This window comes from Oryctolagus cuniculus, chromosome 8 (genome assembly GCF_051225735.1).
Source record: "Oryctolagus cuniculus isolate XC-2025 breed Fujian yellow rabbit chromosome 8, ASM5122573v1, whole genome shotgun sequence".
Classification (NCBI taxonomy): Eukaryota; Metazoa; Chordata; class Mammalia; order Lagomorpha; family Leporidae; genus Oryctolagus; species Oryctolagus cuniculus.
This window is the reverse complement of record NC_142874.1, coordinates 72,130,583-72,154,461: the sequence shown is the minus strand read 5'-3', so window position 1 is coordinate 72,154,461 and position 23,879 is coordinate 72,130,583. Positions and strand designations below refer to the sequence as shown.

At 41.3% G+C, this 23,879-nt stretch overlaps 1 long non-coding RNA gene across 1 annotated transcript in view; it reads left to right on the top strand.

Annotated features, from left to right (window-relative positions):
* LOC149125049 (uncharacterized) overlaps positions 1-22,498 on the top strand; it is a 117,408-nt gene extending 94,910 nt beyond the window's left edge. The window contains exons 5-6 of the long non-coding RNA XR_016212014.1: positions 21,448-21,670; positions 22,271-22,498. This is a non-coding gene — a long non-coding RNA (uncharacterized LOC149125049). The remainder of the gene's footprint in view (positions 1-21,447; positions 21,671-22,270) is intronic.
* Positions 22,499-23,879: the final 1,381 nt, after the last annotated feature.

The following is a 23,879-nucleotide window of genomic DNA, read 5'->3' as shown; positions in this document are numbered from 1 at the left end:
CTCCCTAGGCTCTAGTCATGAGTTTCCAAGGCTATGGAAGCCTCTTGAGTTCGCTGACTTCGGTCTTATTTAGACAAGGTCATAGTCAAAGTGGAAGTTCTCTCCTCCCTTCAGAGAAGGGTACCTCCATCAAAGAAGGAGGTACCCTCACAGAGATCTTTCATTTAGGTGTTGTTGTTGTTGTTGTTGTTGTTTGCCAGAATGTCATGGCTTTCCATGCCTAAAATACTCTCATGGGCTCTTCAGCCATATCCGAATGCCTTAAGGGCTGATTCTGAGGCCAGAGTGCTGTTTAGCACATCTGCCATTCTATGAGTCTGCTGTGTATCCCGCTTCCCATGTTGGATCATTCTCTCCCTTTTTGATTATATCAGTTAGTGTTTGCGGACACTAGTCTTGTTTGTGTGATCCCTTTGACTCCAAGACCTATCAGTGTGATCAATTGTGAACTGAAATTGATCACTTGGACTAGTGAGATGGCATTGGTACATGCAATCTTGATGGGATTGTATTGGAATCCCCTGGCACATTTCTAACCCCACCATTTGGGGCAAGTCCGATTGAGCATGTCCCAAATTGTATATCTCCTCCCTCTCTTTTTCCCACTCTTACATTTAACAGGGATCACTTTTCCGTTAAAATTTAAACGCCTAAGAATAATTGTGTGTTAATTACAGAGTTCAACCAATAGTAATAACTAGAACAAAAAAAATACTAAAAGGATAATGTATTAAGTTGTTCCTCGACAGTCATGACAAGGGCTGATCAAGTCACTGTTTCTCATAGTGTCCCTTTCACTTCAACAGATTTCCTTTTTTGTGGTTGGTTAGTTGTCACCAATCAGGGAGAACGTATGATATTTGTCCCTTTGGGACTGGATTAATTCACTCAGCATGATGTTTTCCAGATTCCTCCATCTTGTTGCAAATGACCGGATTTCATTGTTTTTGACTGCTGTATAGTATTCTATAGAGTACATATCCCATAATTTCTTTATCTAGTCTGCTGTTGATGGGCATTTGGGTTGGTTCCAGGTCTTAGCTATTGTGAATTGAGCTGCAATAAACATTAATGTGCAGACAGCTTGTTTGTTTGCCAATTTAATTTCCTTTGGGTAAATTCCAAGGAGTGGGATGGCTGGGTTGTATGGCAGGGTTATATTCCGGTTTCTGAGGAATCTCCAGACTGACTTCCATGGTGGCTTTACCAGTTTGCATTCCCACCAACAGTGGGTTAGTGTCCCTTTTTTCCCATATCCTCGCCAGCATCTGTTGTTGGTAGATTTCTGAATGTGAGCCATTCTAACCAGGGTGAGGTAAAACCTCATTGTGGTTTTGATTTGCATTTCCCTGATTGCTAGTGATCCTGAACATTTTTTCATGTGCCTGTTGGCCATTTGGATTTCCTCTTTTGAAAAATGTCTATTGAGGTCCTTGGCCCATCTCTTAAGTGGGTTGCTTGTTTTGATGTTGTGGAGTTTCTTGATCTCTTTGTAGATTCTGGTTATTAACCTTTTATCTGTTGCATAGTTTGCAAATATTTTTTCCCATTCTGTCGGTTGCCTCTTCACTCTCCTGACTATTTCTTTTGCAGTACAGAAACTTCTCAATTTGATGCAATCCCGATAGTTGATATTGGCTTTGACTGCCTATGCTTCTGGGGTCTTTTCCAAGAAGTCTTTGCCGGTACCTATATCTTGCAGGGTTTCTCCAATGTTCTCTAATAATTTGATGGTGTTGGGTTGTAGATTTAAGTCTTTAATCCATGTTGAGTGAATTTTTGTGTAAGGTGTAAGGTAGGGGTCTTGCTTCATGCTTCTGCACGTGGAAATCCAATTTTCTCAGCACCATTTATTGAATAGACTGTCCTTACTCCAGGGATTGGTTTTGGATCCTTGATCAAATATAAGTTGGCTGTAGATGTTTAGATTGATTTCTGGTGTTTCTATTCTGTTCCATTGGTCTATCCATCTGTTTCTGTACCAGTACCATGCTGTTTTGATTACAACTGCCCTGTAGTATGTCCTGAAATCTGGTTATGTGATGCCTCCGGCTTTGTTTTTGTTGTAGAAGATTACTTTAGCTATTCGAGGTCTCCTGTGTCTCCATATGAATTTCAGCATCATTTTTTCCAGATCTGAGAAGAATGTCTTTGGTACTTTGATTGGTAACGCATTGAATCTATAAATTGCTTTTGGTGATATTGATTCTTCCAATCCATGAGCATTGAAGATTTTTCCATTTTTGGTATCCTCTTCTATTTCTTTCTTTAAGAAAGAAAATGGCACCTGCCCTCTCTCAACTAGTGACAAGACACTGGTGGGTAGTCAGGGAGAGAGAAATGTGCTCCTATTTTATTTTCCCTCTAAGTTGGCAGGTACACTGTCCCCACAAGGATACAAGCCAGACTCATGCCAGACTCTTCCTGCAGCTGTATCACCAGTGGCTTGGGCTGCTGCAGACTGATCTCACCTCACTCTCCAACGCTGGCACAGAGGCTCTCAGCTGCTGGGGTCCTTAGTTGTGCAGGTCCACACCTTCCATATGGGTCCACAGTGTCCCTCTAATTTGTGTGGAGTTTCTTCTGCTGTTTTCTACCTAACTCTTCCCTGAGACTGAACTCTGTCTGCTTTTTTTTAAGCTATCTTCCCCTAGCTCCCTCCCTATTCTGCCCTCTTGAAAACCTCCCACATTGCTTCTTATACCCCAATTGTTTTTCCCTTCCCATTTCCTTTTTTTCAAAAGATGTACTTATTTATTTATTTGAAAGGTGGAGTGACAGAGAGAAAGAGAAATTTTCCACCCACTGATTCATTCCTTAAGTGGCCAAAACAGCCAGGGATGGGCCAGGCTGAAGCCAGGAACCATAAAATTCATCCTGGTCTCCCACATGGGTAACAGGAACTTAACGACTTGAGTTTTCATCTGCTGCCTTCCAGGCACATAAGCAAGGAGCTGGATTGGAGATGGAGTAATATGTGACATGGGTGTCCCAGGCAGCAACTCAGCCTGCTGTACCACAATGCCTGCGCCTTCACGTTTTTTCCTTCCTGGAGGACCTAATGTAGTAATTCTCTCAGGAAGGTTCTGCAAATACACTTTTACTTTATCTTTGTATGTCTGCAAATATTATTATTGAGTATGGAATGGGGTCAATGTCATTTATTTCAGACTCATTTAAAAATTATTTTATTTATTTATGTACTATTTCATATATTTTTTCTTTTGTACATAGGTGTGAGTGTGCAGAAGAAAATAATATGTGTAATATTTAATTTTTAGTAAAATGCCAAATAGTCAAAAGTATATTGATAAATTAAGACAGTAAAGTTAAAAGTATAAGAACAAGAACATATAAAAAAGTGCTAAATTATGAATAACCACTCATGAACATTTAGAACTAGAATATTATCCATAATATTGAAGCTGTCCATGTGTTGCTACGTTGTCTCCTCAGTATTATTCTCCTCCCACCATCACTACCTACCAAAAATAGCCCAGAACTTTGTGTTCACTGTTCCATTTCATTTTCCCATAGTCTTACCATAAACATGTACATCTGCAAACAACGTACTTGATTTTATTGGTTTCTGGACTTTAGAAAAACAGAGCCTTCAGGACAGGAGCTGATCAAGTCACTGTTTCTCATAGTGTCCATTTCACTTCAACAAGTTTCCCCTTTGGTGCTCAGTTAGTTGTCGCCAGCTCTTGTCCTGACGGTTGATGTACAATGTAATACTTTATCCATTTTAGTATTTTTTTTGTTCTAGTACCATTGGTTTAACTCTTTAATTAACACACAATTATTCTTAGATGTTTAAATTTTAACTGAAAAGTGATCCCTGTTAGGAATTTGGAAAACATTATGTTGAGTGAAATAAGCCAATCCCAAAGGGACAAATACCACTTGTTCTCCTTGATAGGTGACAACTAACTGAGCACCAAAAAGGAAACCTGTTAAAGTGAAATGAACACTATGAGAAACGGTGACTTGATCAGCCCTCACCCTGACTGTTGATGAGCAACTTGATATGTTATCCCTCTTAGTATCTTTTTTGTTTGTTCTACTTAATACTTTTGGTTGAATACTGTAATCAATACACAATTCTTCTTAAGTGCTGAAACTTAACTGAAAAGTGATCACTGTTAAATATAAGAGTGGGAATAAGAGAGGGAAGAGATGTGCAATTCGGGACATGCTCAAGCTGACTTACCTCAAACGGTAGAGTTAGAAACATACCAGGGGATTCCAATTCAATCCCATTGAGGTGACATGTACCAATGCCATCTCACTAGTCCCAGTGATCAATTTCTGTTCACAATTGATCATCATGATAGGACTAAGAACCAAAGGGATCACATAAACAAGACTAGTGTCTGCAAATACTAGCTGATAGAATCAAAAAGGGAGAGAATGATCCAACATGGGAAGTGAGATACACAGCAGACCCATAGAATGGCAAATGTCCTAACAGCACTCTGGGCTCAGAATCAGCCCTTAAGGCATGTGGATCTTGCTGAAATGCCCATGAGAGTATTTCAGGCATGGAAAGCCAAGACACTCTGGGCGGGGGGGGAACCTAAATGAAAGATCTCCACAAGTGAGATCCCAGTGGAAAGAATGGGTCATCAAAGAAGGAGGTACCTTTCTCTGAAGGGAGGAGAGAACTTCCGCTTTGACCTTGGCCTTGTCTAAATATGATCAGAGTCAGTGAACTCAGGGGGCTTCCATAGCCTTGGCAGCTCATGATAAGAGCCTAGGGTGATTACTGATGCCATAAACAAGAGTGTCAATTTGTTAAGTCAACAACAGGAGTCACTGTGCACTTACTCCTCATGTAGGATCTCTGTCCTTAGTGTGCTGTACATTGAGATTTAATGCTATAACGAGTACTCAAACAGTATTTTTCACTTTATGTTTCTGTGTGGGAGAAAACTGTTGAAATCTTTACTTAATGTATGCTAAACTGATCTTCTGTATATAAAGAGAATCGAAAATGAATCTTGATGTGAATGGAAGGGGAGAGGGAGTGGGAAAGGGGAGGGTTGCGGGTGGGAGGGACGTTATGGGGGGGAAGCCATTGTAATCCATATTCTGTACTTTGGAAATTTATATTCATTAAATAAAAGTTAAAAAAAAAAAAGAAAATAAATGTGTGTACTTTTAAGCCAAAAAAAAAAAAAAAAGAAAAACACAGCCTTGACCTATGTAGTTTTTTGACACTTGTTTTTTCACCAAAATGTTTTTCAAAAAGGTGCAGTTTATCCAACTTTTTTTTAACCCTAAAATACACAGTTATCTAGGTACATCTCACTTTATTTGCACACATTCTCTTCTATCACTGGATATGTGTGTTATTTCTCTCTCTCTCTCTCTCTCACTCTCACTGTAATTAACAATGATGCTATGGTCATATTGCCCTCTAAGGAATGTACCTATTACTCACATTTTTGACTCATGAGGTCTGCCTATGTGCAACCTTATCGGATAACACCAGCTTGTTTTGAAAGCCTATTAAATAAAACCCACTTGTATTGTAAGAAGTTGTAGTCATTTTTTTTTTAAAGATAAAGACAAAGAGACAGGTAGAAAGAGATCTTCCATCTACTGGTTCACTCCTGAAACAAAAGTCAAGCCAAAAATAGGAACCCAGAACACAATCTGCGTCTTCCACTTGGTGGCAGAAACCCAAGTGCTTGAGCCATCATCTGCTTTCTCCTAGGGTATGCTTTAGCAGGAATGTAGATCAGAAGCAGAGTAGCCAGGCCTCAAACCAGGCATTCTGATATGGGACACAGGTGTCTCAGGCAGCAGCTTAACAGTTGCACCAAATACCTGCCCCAGGCTGTACTAATTTAAAATCCTACAATAGTGTGTGAAAGTTCTATTATTCTTCATTTTTCTCCAACATTGATGATACCACTGGAATTAACCAACCACACTTAATTTCTCCTAGTCTGTAGGATATGAAATGTGTCAGTTATGGCATGGATTCTCCTTTTGGTTGAATGGTATTTACTTATGGCTTTTTGCATATGTGTTCATAAATTTGATTGTCTTTTTTTTTCGTTTTTCATGATTTTCTTTTTTTGTGTGTCATGATTATAGTAGTTTCACAAAATATTCTATAATGATAAGAAATCTGGTATCAGTCTTCTTATAGTCCCTCTTTAAGATTTTCTCTCTGGAAGTTAGGATTTTCTCTTAACTTTTGGTGCTCTACCATTTATTATAATTGTGTATGTATATAAGTATATATATATATATGTGTGTGTGTGTGTGTGTGTGTGTATCTCAGGGTTTTGTTCTTGGTGTTGGTGCTTTGTGTTACTTTTGGAATAAAAAACTTATACTTGTTACTTGGTGGGTTCTTTTAGCCAGACAATACATGTCTTCCTTTACTCTAGGAACTCTCTTCTAATGTTTCTTTGGTTTTGCTTCCCTCTTTTGTACTTTTGGAATTCCAACTAGACCAATGGTGGAACATTTGCAGCTTGGCTACATATAGGAAGCACCCATTCCCCATACAGAGATGTGACAATATCAGACCATACAGAGATGTGACAATATCAGAAAGGATTTTCAACTGTTTTCTTTTTCTTCAGATTTAACATCTTTTCCCTTTGCTGCTTTCTGGGAAAATTTTTGCCTGTGGTCTTCAGCTCACTAATTCATTCTTCAACTGTTTCTATTTTGCTATTCAAGTTATCTATTGCTATTTTCTGTTTTAATAATCAAGATTTTAAAATATGTGTTATCTGGCCGGCGCCGCAGCTCACTTGGCTACTCCTCTGCCTGCGGCGCCGGCACAGTCCAGGCGCCAGATTCTGTCCCGGTTGCCCCTCTTCCAGTCCAGCTCTCTGCTGTGACCCGGGAGTGCAGTGGAGGATGGCCCAAGTGCTTGGGCCCTGCACCCCATGGGAGACCAGGAGAAGCACCTGGCTCCTGCCTTCGGATCAGTGCGGTGCACCTCCACAGTGTGCCAGCCGCAGAAAAAGGAAGACCTTTCTCTCTGTCTCTCTCTCTCTCTCACTGTCCACTCTACCTGTCAAAAAAAAAAAAGTGTTATCTAATTAATTCTTATAGATGTGGTATAGTTTCAGATATTTCTGATAATTTCAATCTTTTGAAGTAAACATGTTGGATGCAACAAAACTAAAGTAATTCAATAAGAAGAAAGAAAAGTGGAGGGGAACAACTAAAAAATATGTTGAGTAGAAAGCAAGGAATGACCTTTACATAGTGGCAGTATTGTAGCCAATGAGGTTTATTGAAGCATGATTGTTGCCAATTGAAAGCAAGGACTAAAACTGGAGAAATGGGGCTGATGTTGTGGCACAGCGGGTGGAGCCACTGCCCTCAATGCCAGCCGGCATCCCTTATGGGCGCTGGTTTGTGTAAGGGCTGCTTCTCTTCCAATCTAACTTCCTGTTGGTGGCCTAGAAAAAGTGGCCCGAGTGTTTAGGCCCCTGCTACTCATGTGGGAGACCCAGATGAAGCTCCTGGCTCCTGACTTCAGCCTGGCCTGCCCCTGACTACTGTGTCCATCTGGACAGTGAATCAGCAGATAGAAAATTTCTCTCTGTCTCTCTGTAACTCCAATATTCAAATAAATAAATAGTTTTTTTAATTGAAGAAATGATTCTCAACATACTCAATAAATCACAATATAAACATAACCAGTTTACAAAAAGAAAGAGGCTCTCAGACCTTATGAAATGAATCCAGCCATGAGCTATTTACAAGAGATATATTTTCACATTAAATCAGGAAGTTTGAAAATAAAGGTATAAAATAGATATCACAAGCTGTGAAACTAGAAAATTAAAATTCTTATTTATTGTTTCTTCATCTCTGATTAAAATTAAGTGACACCAGAGACCACAAGTCTCAAATGGCAATTTAATGAAGAATCTTGAAAGTAAGGGAGACTATTAATATAGCTGCTAAGAAAATGAATGCAAAGTGCTTAAACGAGCCATGACCTCCTGTAATATGAATAAATATAAAACTGAAAATATTTACACAACATTTGAGGACACTAAGAAAATAAATATTCATCAAGCTAAGGGAGAGATTCTTGCCTGTCAGGTTTATACTTATTGTATATCTTGCCAACATGAAACTGAGGTTCTGCCTAACTCTATTTACAACAAATGGCAAAGAGCTTTCTGGCAATGGTAAACAGCTTCTTTTAATCATCCCAAAGATGATTGACCTGTGACTTTGAACCATGAGTCTATTGTAGAAATACTTTGCTATAGGAACAGATTTGTTAGAGTGTTTGTCATAGAAAACCATGCATGCTCACCTAATACTGTAAATCCTGGTTTAGAAATAAGCTTTAGTTGCCAAACTTGTGATAAATAATTCATTACTGGTGTCTCATTGTTGCTGTTAGGACCAACTCAACATAATTATATAGACTGTAATGATTTTCCTAGGCTTGAAAAAATAGATTAAGACAATCCTTTCTCTTCAAATTTTCAAAACAAGTGAAAACCTATTTTTACAAATAAATAGGCCAAGCAGGTTAACTTCTAAAATATTTTATTAATTTTAAGCTGGTTAATAGAAAATGCATATACAAGGTTCTACTTTTCTTAGTTCTGTATAAGGATGTATGGAGGTTTTCCTGGGGCCTCACACTTCAGTAAACACATGTTTTGGCTTTAGTGTGTTCCTCCATATTGTGGAGGCTGAGAAATTAAACAGCTACTTCAATGTTATTTATTTATTTATTTATTTATTACCCTGGAGAGGATTCTGAAATTGGTGTGAATCATAAAGCAAAAGCTAAAATAAGATGGAAATCAGGGGAAATGTTATTATTTTGAAAGCTAATATTGTTGTTCTACATTTATAGATTCTGTGTCTAACAATAAAATTTTCTGAAATGAACACATTAAAAATAAAAGAGAATAAGCGAGGGAAATGAGCTGAAGTCTGTATTCAGACAGTGGAGTTGCTTCACCACCACTGCTGATCAAACCATTAACTACGGTACTTGACAAAACAACTCCTTATTTTAGTTACTAATAAGAAAGAAGGCAAAATTAATAGTATAGGTGCAATAGCAGCATCAGCAAGAACTAACATAGCCTGATCTGGCTAAAAAAAATGCTCTAACTGCCACACTAACTTCAGTTGGAAGAATGAAACTATTTAGTATTTTCAGTATCCAGTATAATTTCCTGTTGCAGCTAACAGTGCAGAAAAAGAATGATTGTCTCTGGACCATAATGTCAGACTTTTAAACTGTGACTAATAAATTTTAATAATAAAATTATAATTATAACCCAAAATTTATATTCATGGTCACATAGATTCTTGTGTATCAATTTGCAATGGTGACATTTGCCTGTGGACTTCAGCTTAGCCAGTTGATTTTTAATATCCAACACTGGAGCAAAATGTGCATCAAATACATATCTAGTTTCCTATATATTCCTCTGGTATTTCTTTATACAAATATAAGCAAATTACAATATATATGAGTATTCTTAGATTTTCTTTTGAACATGACAGGTAACATGCACACCATTCTGGATTTTGATACATTAACTGCAAAATACAACACAGAATATCAATTTTTTCATGACAAAGGCAAATACTGATGATAAAATCTGTAATATGTAAGTTTATGGACACAAAACCAGCTATGACTTGGTATATTATAAATACTTAATAAGTGGTATTTGTTACTAATATTATGTACATAGGAAGTAATACATTTCTAAGTAACTTTGTTATTTGAATAAATGAACCCTGTTAACTAACATGGAAAACTATCATCCCTGTAACTGTAGAGAATGATAGAGTGAAGAGCCTTAAAGATGATTAAGAACAAATTTTTATTATATAGTCCAGCTTTAATTGCTTGATGGTGAATTCTAGGATGTTATGTTAATGACTCAGATGACAAATCTTCATTTATCAGATAACAGTACCTACTTGATAGATTATACACACTATGGGCATTAGTGTGAGAAATATACATTTCCTATCACTGTGTTTCCTATCACTGATTTCATTAAACCAATTGATTTTTACAGTTGAGGATCTAAAAGCAAGGAGATCAGAATATTTTTATAGTTCTAACAGTAAGTTAATATCAAAGTCAAGATTAAAACCCAGAGTTTCTAATTTCCAGTGTCATGTTTATTTCTTTAAGATTTATTTTCATAGGGCCTGCGCTGTGGAGCAGCGCCAGCATCACACATGGGCACTGGTTCAAGTCCCAGCCGCTCCACTTCCAATCCCTCTCCATGCTAATGCACCTGGGAGGGCAGCGGAAGATGGCCCAAGTCCTTGGGCCCCTGCATCCACATGGGAGACCCAGAGGAAGCTCCTTCCTGGCTCCTGGCTTCAAACCAGCTCAGCACTGGCCCTTGTGGCAATTTGGGGAGTGAACCAGTGGACTGAAGACCTCTCTCTCTCTCTCTCTCTCTCTCCCTCTCTCTCCCTCTCTCTCTCTCTGTCTCTACCCCTCTCCATAACTTTGTCAAATAAATAAAAATAAATCTTTAAAAAAAGTTTTATTTGGGGGCCAGCACTGTGGCATATCAGGTAAAGCCGCTGCCTGTAGTGCTGGCATCCTATATGGGCGCTGATTCAAGTCACAGCTGTTTTGCTTCTGATCCAGCTGTCTGCTATGGCCTAGAAAAGTAGTGGAAGATGGCCCAAGTCCTTGGGCCCCTGCGCCTGCATAGGAGACCCAGAAGAAGCTCCTGGATCCTACTTTGGATCAGCACAGCTCCGGCTATTGTGGCCATCTGGGGAGTGAACCAGAAGATGGAAGACCTCTCCCACTCTCTCTGCCTCTCCTTCTCTCTCTGTGTAACTCTGACTTTCAAATAAAAAAAAAAAGATTTATTTTCATTTATTTGAAAGGTACAGTTATGGGGGGGGGCAGAGAGAGAGAGAGAGAGATATCTTTCATCCACTGGTTCACTCCTCAGATGGCTACAATGGCCAGGTGTGGGCTAAACTGAAGCCAGGAGCCAGGAGTTTCTTCCAGGTCTCCTATGTGTGTGCAGGGGCCCAATCCCTTGGGCCATCTTCCACTGCTTTCCCAGGGAATTAGCAAGAAGCTGGATCAGAAGTGGAGCACCCAGGACTCAAACTGATGTATATTTGGAATGCTGGTGTTGCAGGAGGCGGCTTTACCTACTACATCACAATGCAGGCCACATTTTTTTTTCTATTATACCATTGCATATATACTCATGTTATACCTCTCTGCCTGTCTTTGTGTCTCTCTGTCTCTGTCTCTGCCTCTGTGTCTATCTCTCATTCACTTACATGCACATTTGCACATGCAAACACACACTCATACCCTTATCCTAGCCAAATGGAGCATATGGATATTTAATATTATCCAAAAATTTGTTGCTGTTACTAAGTGGCCAACTTGGGGAGTTATTCCAAGCATATTTAAAAAGAATTGTGTGTTCTTTGTTAAAAGTTTTTCATCTGGAACTTGCATTGTGGTGCAGCAGGTTCAGTTGAAGCTTGTGATGCCTGCCTCCATATCAGAGAGTTGATTTGAGTCCCTGCTGCTCTACTTCTGATACAGCTCCCTGTAAATGCACCTTGAAAGGCAGTGGAAGATGGCCCAGGTATTTAGGCCCCTGCCACTCACATGGGAGACGCAGATGGAGCTCCAGGCTCCTGGCTTCAACTTTGCTCAACTTCACACATTGTGGCTGTTTAGGGAGTAAAGCAGATGGAAGACTTTCTCTCTCTCTTTCTCTCTCTCTCTCTCTCTTCTCTCTCTTTCTCTCACTCTCTCCATCTGGCATTCTGCCTTTTGAATAACTAAATCTTTTTAAAAATCTTTAAAATATTTCATTTATTCAAGAAGGAGAGTGAGTGAAGCATCTACTGCTTCACTCCCCAAGCCCAAAGCCAGCAATTAGGGTCACAATCCAGGTTTCCCACATGGTGGTAAGAATCCAATTACTTGAGCCATCATCATTTTTTCCCAAGATGTGCCTGAGCAGGCAGCTGAAATCAGGGACAGAGCCAGGATTCAAACCCAGGTACTCCAATGTGGGAGTCAGGTGTCTTATCCAGCATTTTAATCAATAGACCAAACGCCTGCTAAACACCTGCCATACACATGGATTTTGTATCTGTAAAATTTAGGCTACAGATTATTTTGTGGTATTTTAGTTGTAAAAACAATAGTATTTGCATAGCGGTGACCCTTCTATGTTCCTACACCATTTTTACTCACAAATTCAGTTCCTTTTCCTGGAGGGAAGGTAAACCTTAGCATCAAAGAAGCAGAAAGAGTTCTCCAGTTCGGGTCTGGCTGACATAATGTGATTGAAAAACTGAAGGGTAAACAGTCTCTCTGATCATTGCTGGCATCATAATTATAGGTCACTGAAACACTTTCTCTGTTCATTTTTGCTTTTCCAAAGTGTAAGGTCTATTAGTCAGCAGAGGAAGCATCCACTATTCACAGCATGAAGAACCACACAGTGGGGAGGTAAAGGGTTAATCAAGAACAGTCCAGCAGCAGAGACAGAGGGTGAAAAACAAAATGACAAGCATTCCTACAAAGCAATACATCGAGTGCAAATTAATACACAGTTACGCCTTATCAAGCCATCACGTATCTAATGATCTCAACTCTGGAACACAGCCTTAAATCCTGAATATGCAAAACAGCTTCTGAGTTAGAAAGTGTATGCACATTACCAGAACCATCTTACACAGTTACAATTCTGAATATTCTAAGGACGATGGCTTTTATTCTAAGAAGGCATTGGCAGGGTTTTGAACAGAGGATTCTGAAAGCATCATTTTGCCTGCCATGTTGAGAACAGACTGTAGGGGAGGGGGCAAAGGTGGAAGCTGGGACATTGCTTTGGAGGTTATTGCAATAATCCAGGCAAGATATGATAGGGGCTGAGACCCAAATGATAAGTTGCAATTTGTAAGAACTGGTCAGATTCTGCATATATGTTGCAGGTAGAGCCAACAGAATTTACTATTGGATTGATACAGGGAGTGATACAATGGGAGAGGTGAAGGGTGATTTCCCCTCTATTTTCTGAGCAACTACAGTCATGCTATTGTTAATGTTTTTAATGATGGTGCCTTGACATTAAGAAAAAATTGCATTCAATAGACTTGGTTATATTTTTAAAAGACAGAACAAATGGCTGATATAATTTATCTTTGAAAACTATTCAGGTGACTAACCTTTGACAATGCAAGAACTAAGCTGAAGTCTTTAAATTTTTCCTTGTATAGAACAGAGAAATCCCTTGAGAAGTCAGAAAAATGAAGTGTATATGTTTTCATTACCAAGAACCAAGGGGACACAAAGTGAAGAAATAATCAAATTTAATTGGGCTAAGTCAGGGAAAGTCTTTGGGAGTAACGAAGTTTAATGCAGAAGAAAGGTGTCCAGGAAGAAAGAGAGGCAAGAGAATGGACCTGTTGGCTCCTGCCAGGAACCTTGGAAACGGAGTCACTGTTCCTTTTGGAGAATTTGAGAATCTTCCAGCTAAACACCAAGTCTATTGGATAGGCTAGGATAGTCTGAGGGAAGGAGGTCAGTTGAACCAAGGAGCCACAAAGTAAGAAAAAGAATAGATTATCAAGCATCAAGAGGTCTGAGGCTCCACAGACTCATTGGGCAACTGTTCATTTCTTTTCCAGAGGGGTTGGCCAAATTGTGTCAAAGACACCTTTCTGCCCCAATTAAAATTCTATAACTTATTATTCAGAAAATATTAACCAACTGCTCATCACCTACAATAAAGACTGGATGTGAGGAAAAAGAGGGATAGGCTAATTCTAACAGAATTTATTACTTGTTATTAAATCTCAGAATGAGGTCTGGAGAACAATCTGCCTCCAGATTAATCCTCTTAAGCAACACTTTGAGTGTGTCACTGGCCTTTGCCAAACTCCTATGGCTTTTTGTTGCTACCAACTCAAGTCTCACCTGCTCAGACCTCTGTGGTCTGGCCCTAGTGTGTCTGGGAATCTTATGCCCCCCCCCCCCCGACCTCCTGTCCACACACCTAAAGGTCAACCATCTGGCTGCCCATCCATTTTCAAATATATGGCACTCATGGGGATACCACCACTCCTGGAACGTCTCCCATTCTGCTCTCCCCCCAACTCTGCTCAAGACCTAATAATGCCTTTTGAGATCACCTCAGGCGAACTGATGGATTTATTCTCCTGTTTATCTTGCATTTGTATCCTGTCATATGCTTCATTATCTCTATATATTCATTGATCATCTCTGGTGCACTTAATGCACCAAACTCAGTTCTTAACAGCTTAGTGGCTATGAACAAATGAATGGGTATTCTCTTGACCCTTTTAGGAAATGGCAGAACGGTTGCCTACAAATTGGGAATGGTATAAAACCCTGATTATGAAGCAAGGAAAGATTAAAAATACTATTCCCAATTAAGATTCACCAGTTTGCAGTTTGCTAAGTATGCTCACTCTTCTTCTTGGGAATCTAAGGTTTTGAGTTGGTTAATTCCAGAAAGTGATTTTGATGGAGGCTGTTTTTGTTTATTGTATGGAAAAATTAGCAAAAATTGAAGGGAAAAAACCTAGAAGCATAAAACCACGTTTTCAAGCTCTGTATAAATTCTGGTCATCCAAAATGACTATATACCCTCCAAAAGATCATATGTATTATTAAATCAGCTGAAATTGGGATCTGAGAACAAGAAGAAAGAAAGGAGAGAGGAAAGACAGGATGTAGAGTGTGGGGAGAGCAGTAGGAAGCTCCCTGGCAGGCGTAAGGGAAATGATTTAATGCCAGATGGTGAACTGGATTGGAAAGTTACTACTTTACAAATTGTGATTCAAAATACGAATATATTCTGCAACTTAAAAACCAGCTCAATTACACCTTGAAAAAGTGCTGTTATTTCACTCTTAAAGGAAAAAAAAAAAAAAAGAAAGAAAAAGATGGGGCCCTTGGAGTGGCAATGAAGCTATATATCATTCGTGATAGTCATGAGATACAGACGCAAAATTTCAAATTCCATAGACAAAGTGATCCTGTTTATTTATTGTAGCAATATATGCCTAACTCTGCGTGGCAGGGATGTATATTAGATTCCATTAGCCTGTGATTTGAGATCCCTACCCCAAAAGATTTCTAATCTCTAGCCACATTTCACATTGCCCCAGTGCAAATGTTTTATAGATCTCTGTGCTCACTGTGGTCATTTACTTTTGTATTTCATTTATGATAATTCTCTCAGAATGGATGGCCACTGGTAAAATCATCTTGCTGGAGAAAAACACTGGCATTAATAACCCGATTCAGTGTTGGGATAAACAATGCCATCATAAACTCACATCGGCGTTCCTCTCTTCTCACTAACTTGAATTCCTCACTCTCAACGTGACTCAGATCCTAGATTTAACAAGGGAAAAAGAAAAGAGCGGAAAATCACTTACATGTGACAGTTGTTTTAAGAATTGTGAATTTCTAGTTTCTCCTTCCCGAAACAAATCCAAAATATGCTCATCATTTAGTCAAAACCTCTGCTTAAGTAAAAGGCTCCATTCTTCTTGCACTTCCCAGAAGTTCAATCCCTTAAATTAACTACTTAACAAAAATGCAAAGTTTTATGGAGAAATAATAATAGCAACAGTGATGAATGGAGGAAAGAACCTAAAATATTCCAATGCAAATCACCAAATGTACCTTCTATATAGTCATTCTTCTTATTTTTTTGTAAGATTCATTTATTTATTTGAAAGTCAGAGTTAGAGAGAAAAGGGGAGGCGGAGGGTGGCGTGGGTCTTCCATCCATTGGTTCATTCCTCAGTTGGCCACAACATCCAGAGCTGGACCAATCCGAAGCCAGAAGCCAGGATCTTCTTCCAGGTCTCTCACATGGGTGCAGGGGCCCAAGGACCTGGGCCATCTTCTACTGATTTCCCAGGCTATAGCAGAGAGTTGGATTGGAAGTGGAGCAGCTGGGACTAGAATTGGTGCCCATATGGGATGCTGGCACTGCAGGCAGCGGCTTTACCCACTATGCCATAGTGCCGGCCCAATAGTCGTTCTTCTTGTGTGGATTTTGGTCCTTAAGAGAGATTATGAGAACAGGTGGATATATGTATTTTTCAATTGATTTTGAGTTGTTGAAGTTGCTGTTTAATCTGCAACCTAAATGATTCTCCTTGTTATCGGCTGGGATAATGATAGAACTAACTATCTAATGGCTAAACACAGTAGATTTTATACAAATTTAAATGATTGAGTGTCAGCTCTTTCTATCAGAATTGGCCTTTCCTCAGACACATTCTCCCAGCACTGGGGTGCCAGATGGCCTCATTACCCAGTAATTCGGAAGGGCCTGGGAATGGTGTGGAATCCCTCTGGTAAGGAAACCAAACAGCCCCTCAGCCCAGAGAAGTAGAGCTGGGCTGGGAGTTGGAGGAGATCTGGGTTGAGAGATGGTTCCCTAAAAAGCAGCTAAGAAGAAATTATGGATAGAAATGTTTACTTAGCCACAGCAGCTGTCAGAGGCCATGCCAATTAAAAAGGTCCAGCAAAACTACTTACATAAAGCGGGAAAGACCAATAGAGGGCATCACTGTTTATAGGAAAGCTCAGCAAATAAGAAAGAAGAAATGGTAACAATGAGAAGCAGATTTCTCCTGTGTGTTTAAGGGGTGCGCATTAGCTGGGCCAATGAAAGCCAAAACAGATGTGCATTAATTAGTGTTAATTTCGTAAATAAGAACAATGTAGTTAAATGATGAAAGAAATTCCTAGGGCCTTTGGCTCTTTAGATTATTTTCATTTTAAATTGTCACGTACACAGATTTTGTAGTTTTGGAAGAATCAACTTAGAAAACTTCTGTGTCCCACACATTTAAAGCCAGATATTTATAAGACTGCATTAGCTTGGTTGAGATCCCTGAATTAGTAACTTTGACTATTTGGTCCCCTCAGAGCAATGTGTCCCCTTGAACTATTGATTCTTGGTTGGAGTTAGGATGCTGGAACCTGGAGGGGATCTTCTCTAAGGTCAGTTTTCTAAATGTCTGTGCCTGGGCCCCATGAACTTGCTCTGTCTAGGGAGATTCCTGCAGGTGCCCTGTTTGTTACTAATTTTTGCTTCTTTACCTAAACTTTAATTAATAGAGTGAACACCTCCTCCCCAGTAAGAGGGGTCATCCTCACAAGTAAAACTCTAATTGCCTTTCTCTTAGGGAAGATTTAATGTATGTTGTATTACATCCCAGCCGGGACAGAAAAATTAAGAGGAACAGGATGGGCCAGAAGGAGAAATACTGCAAGATGGAAATTAAGAACTCAAGCTGCAGATAGGGAAGCAGATCCAACTTCCCTTGGCAGGAAAGTCAGCCAAGGGAGGGTGCACGGGATGCAGGGAGCATCTGGAGTATTTCATTTCTTATCAAAGAAGAAAGATCTGATGTGAACTCAGAGAAATGCGAATATTTGTTAAATGGGGCTGGTGGAACACCGCAAAGCATATGGATATAGGAAACCAGTGCTTCTCAAGATGTGGTCTCCAGACCAGCAGCCCCAGCGGTAGCCTCACCTTGGAAATTTTTCAGAAATGCCAGTTCTCAGGACTCACCGCAGACCTACTGACCAGAACACACCAACATCTATTTGCAAAAGCCTGATTGATGACTCTGGTGCACACTGCAGTTGGAGAACCGTGGTGGTAAACTTTGAGAACCCCTGTAACATTCTCTGTACAGTTGGCTCTCAATCTCCATGGGTTCTGGGTGCCAGTTCAGCCAGTCATGAATGGAAAACAATCAAAAGAAAAATTGCATCTGTATTGTGTTCAGACTTTTTCTTCCTATCATTCTTCCCTGAACAATATAATATGACAGCTAGTGATACAGCATTTACATTGCATTCGATACATTACATTTACAGAGGAGGTGCATAAGTTACATGCAAATACTAGGTCATTTATATAAGGGACTGGAGCATACCAGGCTTTTAGTAGCTGTGGGGGCCCTGGAACCAATTCCCCAAGGACACCAAGGAACAACTGTACCTTTCTACATATTGTTTTAAATAATTGTAGTGGTGACAGGGACATCTTTTTTTAAAAAAAAGATTTATTTATTTATTTGAAAGGTAAAGTTACAGAAAAGCGGGGGGTGGGGGGGTCTTGCATCTGCTGGTTCACACCCCAAATGGCCACAATGGCCAGAGCTGGACTGATCCAAAGCCAGGAGCCAGGAGCTTCTTCCATGACTCCCATGCAGGTGCAAGAGCCCAAGGACTTGGGCCCTTTTCTAGTGCTTTCCCAGGCCATAGCAGAGAGCTGGATTTGAAGCAGCTGGGACTTGAACCGGCATCCATATGGGATGCCGGCACTGCAGGTGGCGGCTTTACCTGCTGTGCCACAGCTCTGGCCCAACAGGAGTGTAGGTGGAGGGCAGCTATGGGAGAGGTTTGTTGGTCTGGCTATCTGAAAGAGTTACAGAAAGAGAAACTTGGTTCTCTGCAGAACGGGCATGAAGTGGGCAAGGGTGGGTTAAAACAAACAAATGGGAGCCAGCTCTGCAGCGTAGCAGGTAATGCAGTGTAGCAGGGATGCAGCACTGGCATCCCATTTGGAAGCTGGTTCAAGTCCCAGCTGCTCCACCTCCAATAATGTGCCTGGGAAAGCAACAGAAGATGGCCCACATGGGAGACCTGGAAGAAGTTCCTTGCTCCTGGCTTGAGATTGGCCCAGCTCTGCCCACTGGGGCCATTTGGAAAGTGAACCAGCAGATGGAAGATTTCTGTCTCTCCCTCTCTTTCTCTGTCTCTGCAACTTTACCTTTCAAATAAAGAAATCTAAAAAAAAAAAAAAAAAAAAAAAAAAAAAAAGAACAAACAAGTGAAAGACACGACTGCCATCTAGAAAGAACTGCAGGTTAAACAAGATTAAGTCCCAGGTAAGGGTAATAAGACAAGGACCTCGCTAGTAAAGGATTCAGAGGGCTGCTGTTACCAAACAGATGCCCAGTCCAGCACTGGACTGATGGCTACAGCAAGACTGGCTTGGAGCGGAAATGCCTGAGCTACTGAACTCCAGGTCTTCCCTGCCTCCTTCCCTTCCCACCCAGTGCAAACCATAGGTGAAACTGCAGATGGGGCTCAAAGACCATTGCAACAGTTGGAGGGCTGGCCTGACCAGCAGTAACACAGGTTAATACCTTTAGACAGAACTTCTCCTTGTAACAAAACTACCCCCTCCTCGTCTCCTTAGCTATTAGGCACAGCTTCAACTGTGTAAAACATAATATAGACTTTTAAATGCACAGAGTAAAAATGTTTTCCCAATGGTCATGACCAAGAATTAAAGTTCACCAAGCCTCTAAGTCTTCAGATTTGACCCGAATTAACCTTGAGCTTCTCTCATGTTGCTCTGCTCCTGTGTACTTGCTCTTCCACCCTAGAAAGTTCTTAAAGTTCCTGGAGTTTAAATGTGCTGACCTTAAAGCTCCCTGCAAAGACATTAATACTAATGGCCCTGGCTGAAGAGGTTGCTGTATTAAGACATCAGTGCTTGATGCTTGAGTCACATTTATCTTGCTCAAGGGTCCCTTATTATTTTGTCTCAGACAGTGGATGCTGAGAGGGACAAAATAATGCAGGGAGCCTGAAATCTCACTCTTGTTGTTCTTTGAGTCAACACCTTTCTTTATTTTATTTAATCTTATTTTTAAATCTATTTGAGAGTCAGAAAGACAGACAAATACAGAGTTGCCATCCTCAGGTACACTCCTCAAATACTGGCAACTCAAGCCAGGTCTGTTATGTAAGTGGCAGGGACCCACCTATCTGAACCATCACCATTGCCTGCCAGAGTGTGCATTAGCAGGGAGCTGGAACTGGAAGTAGAGCCAGGACTCATCCCTGGACACTGAAGTGATGACTGTAATTGGATTCTACACGGGCTGTATATGATCTTATTTCCACACTGATGGAGCCAGGACATCAAAGGAAAACTGCTTCTCTACCCACAACACATCTGACACCCAAATCTATGTTTTCCACATCAAGCAATTCTCAAATTCTCTGTGGACACCAACTGGCTGTCCTAGAATTTAATTAACTTAGACACCATCTATCCCAAGTTAGTGCAGATGCCACAAATTCAGGACTCACTTTCACAGGACTGCTCCCCACTTCAGATGCCAGCTACAAGAAGTGGGTCCACAGGTTATCTATACTTCTGTCAGACTTTGTCACAAGCTAAAAGTTCCCACAATTCCCTCCTCATGTTGGATAGTTTTTTATAATGGTTCAGAGATCTCAGGACCAAACTGCTATTAGGTAAAGAGAGGACCTGGCCTCTCCTCTGTCTCTGTTAGCCCAAGGTGTCCTCACCTGCCCTTTGTCAAAAGGAATTCACGATTTGAGGAAGTGACAGAGCTGGCCCCACAAGGTTCTAATCACTGGACTCAAGAAGTCATTTGCTTCTCCAGTAGATAAAACCCTGAGGGCCAGTATTGTCCAGTGTAGCAGGGATGGGGTTTGGGGACTGTTTAGGGGAATTCCAGCTCAAGGCAGTGAAATTCCAGGTGGGGAAGAAGGTAACTACCACTTACATGTAACTCCCTTCCCCCCTCAAAACCAGCTAAAGCCCACCGGGCCATCACAAAAACTCCCTAAAGAACACAGTATCACTGACCAATCAAAGGAAGGTCACAGCAGCACCACCAATCAACCAGTATCTTGGACACGAGTTGAACATGCAACTCAGCCCCAGTTTCAGTCTACAAGAATCTTCACCCCTAACTCCTCAGGGAACCTGGGAATTAAGCCATAGCTGCACGGCCCCTTGCTCTGTGCTTTGCAAATAAACCCCTACTTTCTTCCAGCACCCCAATGTCAGTATTGGCTTTCTGTGCATCTGGCAAGTGGATCCAGGTTTGGAGGTTCTATAGTAATACCTCCCACACATTTGGGGGGCGGCTCTATGAAGTCTCAGGGCAGCACTTTACTTGCATTTCCCAGTTAATTATAAAGGGTACAAATGAGCAGCCAGATAAAGAGGTCTTGAGCACAAGGTGTGAGGAAGGATTGTGGAGCTTCAGGCAGGTAGGTCCCCCTCTCAGCAACGCCATGGCTCAGCAACCTAGAAGCTCATCCAACCTTGTTGTCAGGAGCTGTTCCAGACCTTAATCTCCAGTCCCCTCTTCCCTTCCTGGAGTCCGTGTGTGGGGCTGCCATTCCTGCCATCCATCACTTGGCCTCTCTGGTGACCAATGTCAGGTTGAGGCTACTCAGGGGATTCCTCTGCATCACCTCACAGGTAAACTCAAGTGTGAGCACAGGAACTCCTTAGGAATAACAAAAGACACTCTTTCCTGTCACTTGGGAAATTCCAAAGCTTTTGGAGCCCTGGTCAGGGATAAAGTCATGATATGTTTCTTATTCTACCACAGGGCACTTCTGGGATGCATCTATTTTTTTTTTCTTGTGGGACAATCATTATAACTGAGAAGTTGCAGTTCGAACTTCACCTAGCTGGCTCAGCTCTCCTCTCCCCCAGAATTTTTGTTTGAAGCAGAAGATTCAAGGCAAGAGCTGGAGAGGAGAAGCTGGCCAGTGTGACTCAAAGATCCTTCATCTGCACCCAGCAAGGTACCAGCCAGATGAGTTTCCAAAGTAAGTCTTAAAAAATAAGATTCTGACTGTTGCACTCTTTCGCAGAAGCCAAGTGTATTAGTGTCTTGTTGCTGCCATCACAAATTGCCACAAACTTACTAGCTTAAGACAACACAAGCGATCTTGCAGTTTTAGAGTTCAGAAGGCTTTTTACTTGAGCTACGATCACATTCCTCTTGGAGGTGTCAGGGGAGAATCCATTCCCTTGCCTCTTCAAGCTTCTAGGGCTGCCTGTCTTCCTTGGCTCCGAGTCCCCAGACATCTTCAAAACCAGCAGCCTCAGGACAGGTCGTCATGCTGTTGGTTCTTGCTCTTCTACCTGGCCTTGCCTCCTCAATCCCTTTGTAAGGATCCCAGTGATTACACTGAGCCCACCTGCGTAACCTTGGGTAATTTCCCTATTTTAAAGTCTGCTTTTTATTTTTTAAATATTTATTATTTACCTGAAAGGTAGCGTTACACAGTCACGCAGAGAGAGGGGTAGACAAAGAGAGGTCTGCCGGAGCTAGACCAGTCCAAAGCCAGAAGCCAGGAGCTTCTGGGTCTCCCACATAGATGCAAGGGTACAAGGACTTGGACCGTCTTCTGCTGTTTTCACAGGTGTGTTAGCAGGGAGCTGGATCGGATGTGGAGCAGCCAGGACTCCAACGATTGCCCATATGGGATGCAGCACCTCACACAGTGGTCCTACCCGTTATGCCACAGAGATGGCCCTTCTGCTTGTTATAAACAACCTTCATTCTTCTTTTTGTGTAACCTAATCTATTCATGGGTTTTGGGCATCTGGATATGGCCATCTTTTCAAGAACATTTGTCTGCCTACCTCACTTATTAAATAATTTTTATGACTATAAAATTGGAATCTTCATTTTGGGGAGTCTTCAGTTCCCTTGGATCCTTAAACTTCATGTGGCATGCTGCCTGATAATTTTTACTGCTATAAGAAAGGGAAGATAGGAAATGAATACCTTGGTTATAATTCAAATACAACATAATTATAGTCATTTGTTTTCTTGTAGATCTTTTTTTTTTTCAAAGAAAAGATTTATTTATTTGAAAGTCAGAGTTACACAGAGGGAGGAGGAGAGACAGAGAGAGAGAGGTTTTCCATCCACTGGTTCGTTCCCCAGTTGGCTGCAACAACCAGAGCTGCACTGATGCAAAGCCAGGAGCCAGGAGCTTCTTCTGGGCTCCCATGCAGGTGCAGGGGCCCAAGGAACTGGGCCATCTTGTACTGCCTCCCCAGGCCATAGCAGAGAGCTGGATCAGAAGAGGAGCAGGGCCAGCGCCGTGGCTCACTAGGCTAATCCTCCACCTTGTGGCGCCGTCGCAGCGGGTTCTAGTCCCGGTTGCCCCTCTTCCAGGCCAGCTCTCTGCTCTGGCCAGGGAGTGCAGTGGAGGATGTCCCAAGTCCTTGGGCCCTGCACCCGCGTGGGAGACCAGGAAAAGCACCTGGCTCCTGCCATCAGATCAGCGCAATGCGCTGGCCACAGCGCGCCGGCCACAGTGGCCATTGCAGCGCGGCAGCCATTGGAGGGTGAACCAATGGCAAATAGGAAGACCTTTCTCTCTCACTGTCCACTCTGCCTGTCAAAAATAAAAAAAATAAAAATAAATAAATAAATAAATAAATAAATAAAAAAGGAAGAGGAGCAGCCAGGCAGAAGCTTTACCTGCTATGCCACAACGCTGGCCCCGTTTTGTAGATCTTAAAGATTTTGGACATCCCCATGAGGAAATACTATGTTATCCCTGCACTTCACTAAATGACAGAACTGCATCCCTCTTCAAGGCAATAAAACAATTCAAATAGTTTCTACAAACTTCAGTATGCAGAAAAGGTGAGTTGTGCCATTGGTACTGAATTCTACAGCAATATTAAATGGCTAGAGTTCAGGAACAGGTGTTACTCTAGCGGTTAAGATCTCTGTGTTCCACAGCAGAGTACCTAGGTCCCTCTCACTCCAGCTCCTGACTCCAGCTTCCTGATGATGCAGACCCTGCGAGGCAGCTCTGATGGCTCCAGTGATTGCATTCCTGTACTCACATAGTCAATCTTGATTGAGTTCCTAGCTCCTGCTTTTGCCATGGCTTAATGCCTATCATTATGGGTATTTAGACAGTGAAAAAGTGTACAGAAGTGCACTCTCTCTTCCTCTCTCCCTCTCTCAAAACAAAATAAGCCTCAAAAGCTTAAAACCTGTATGTT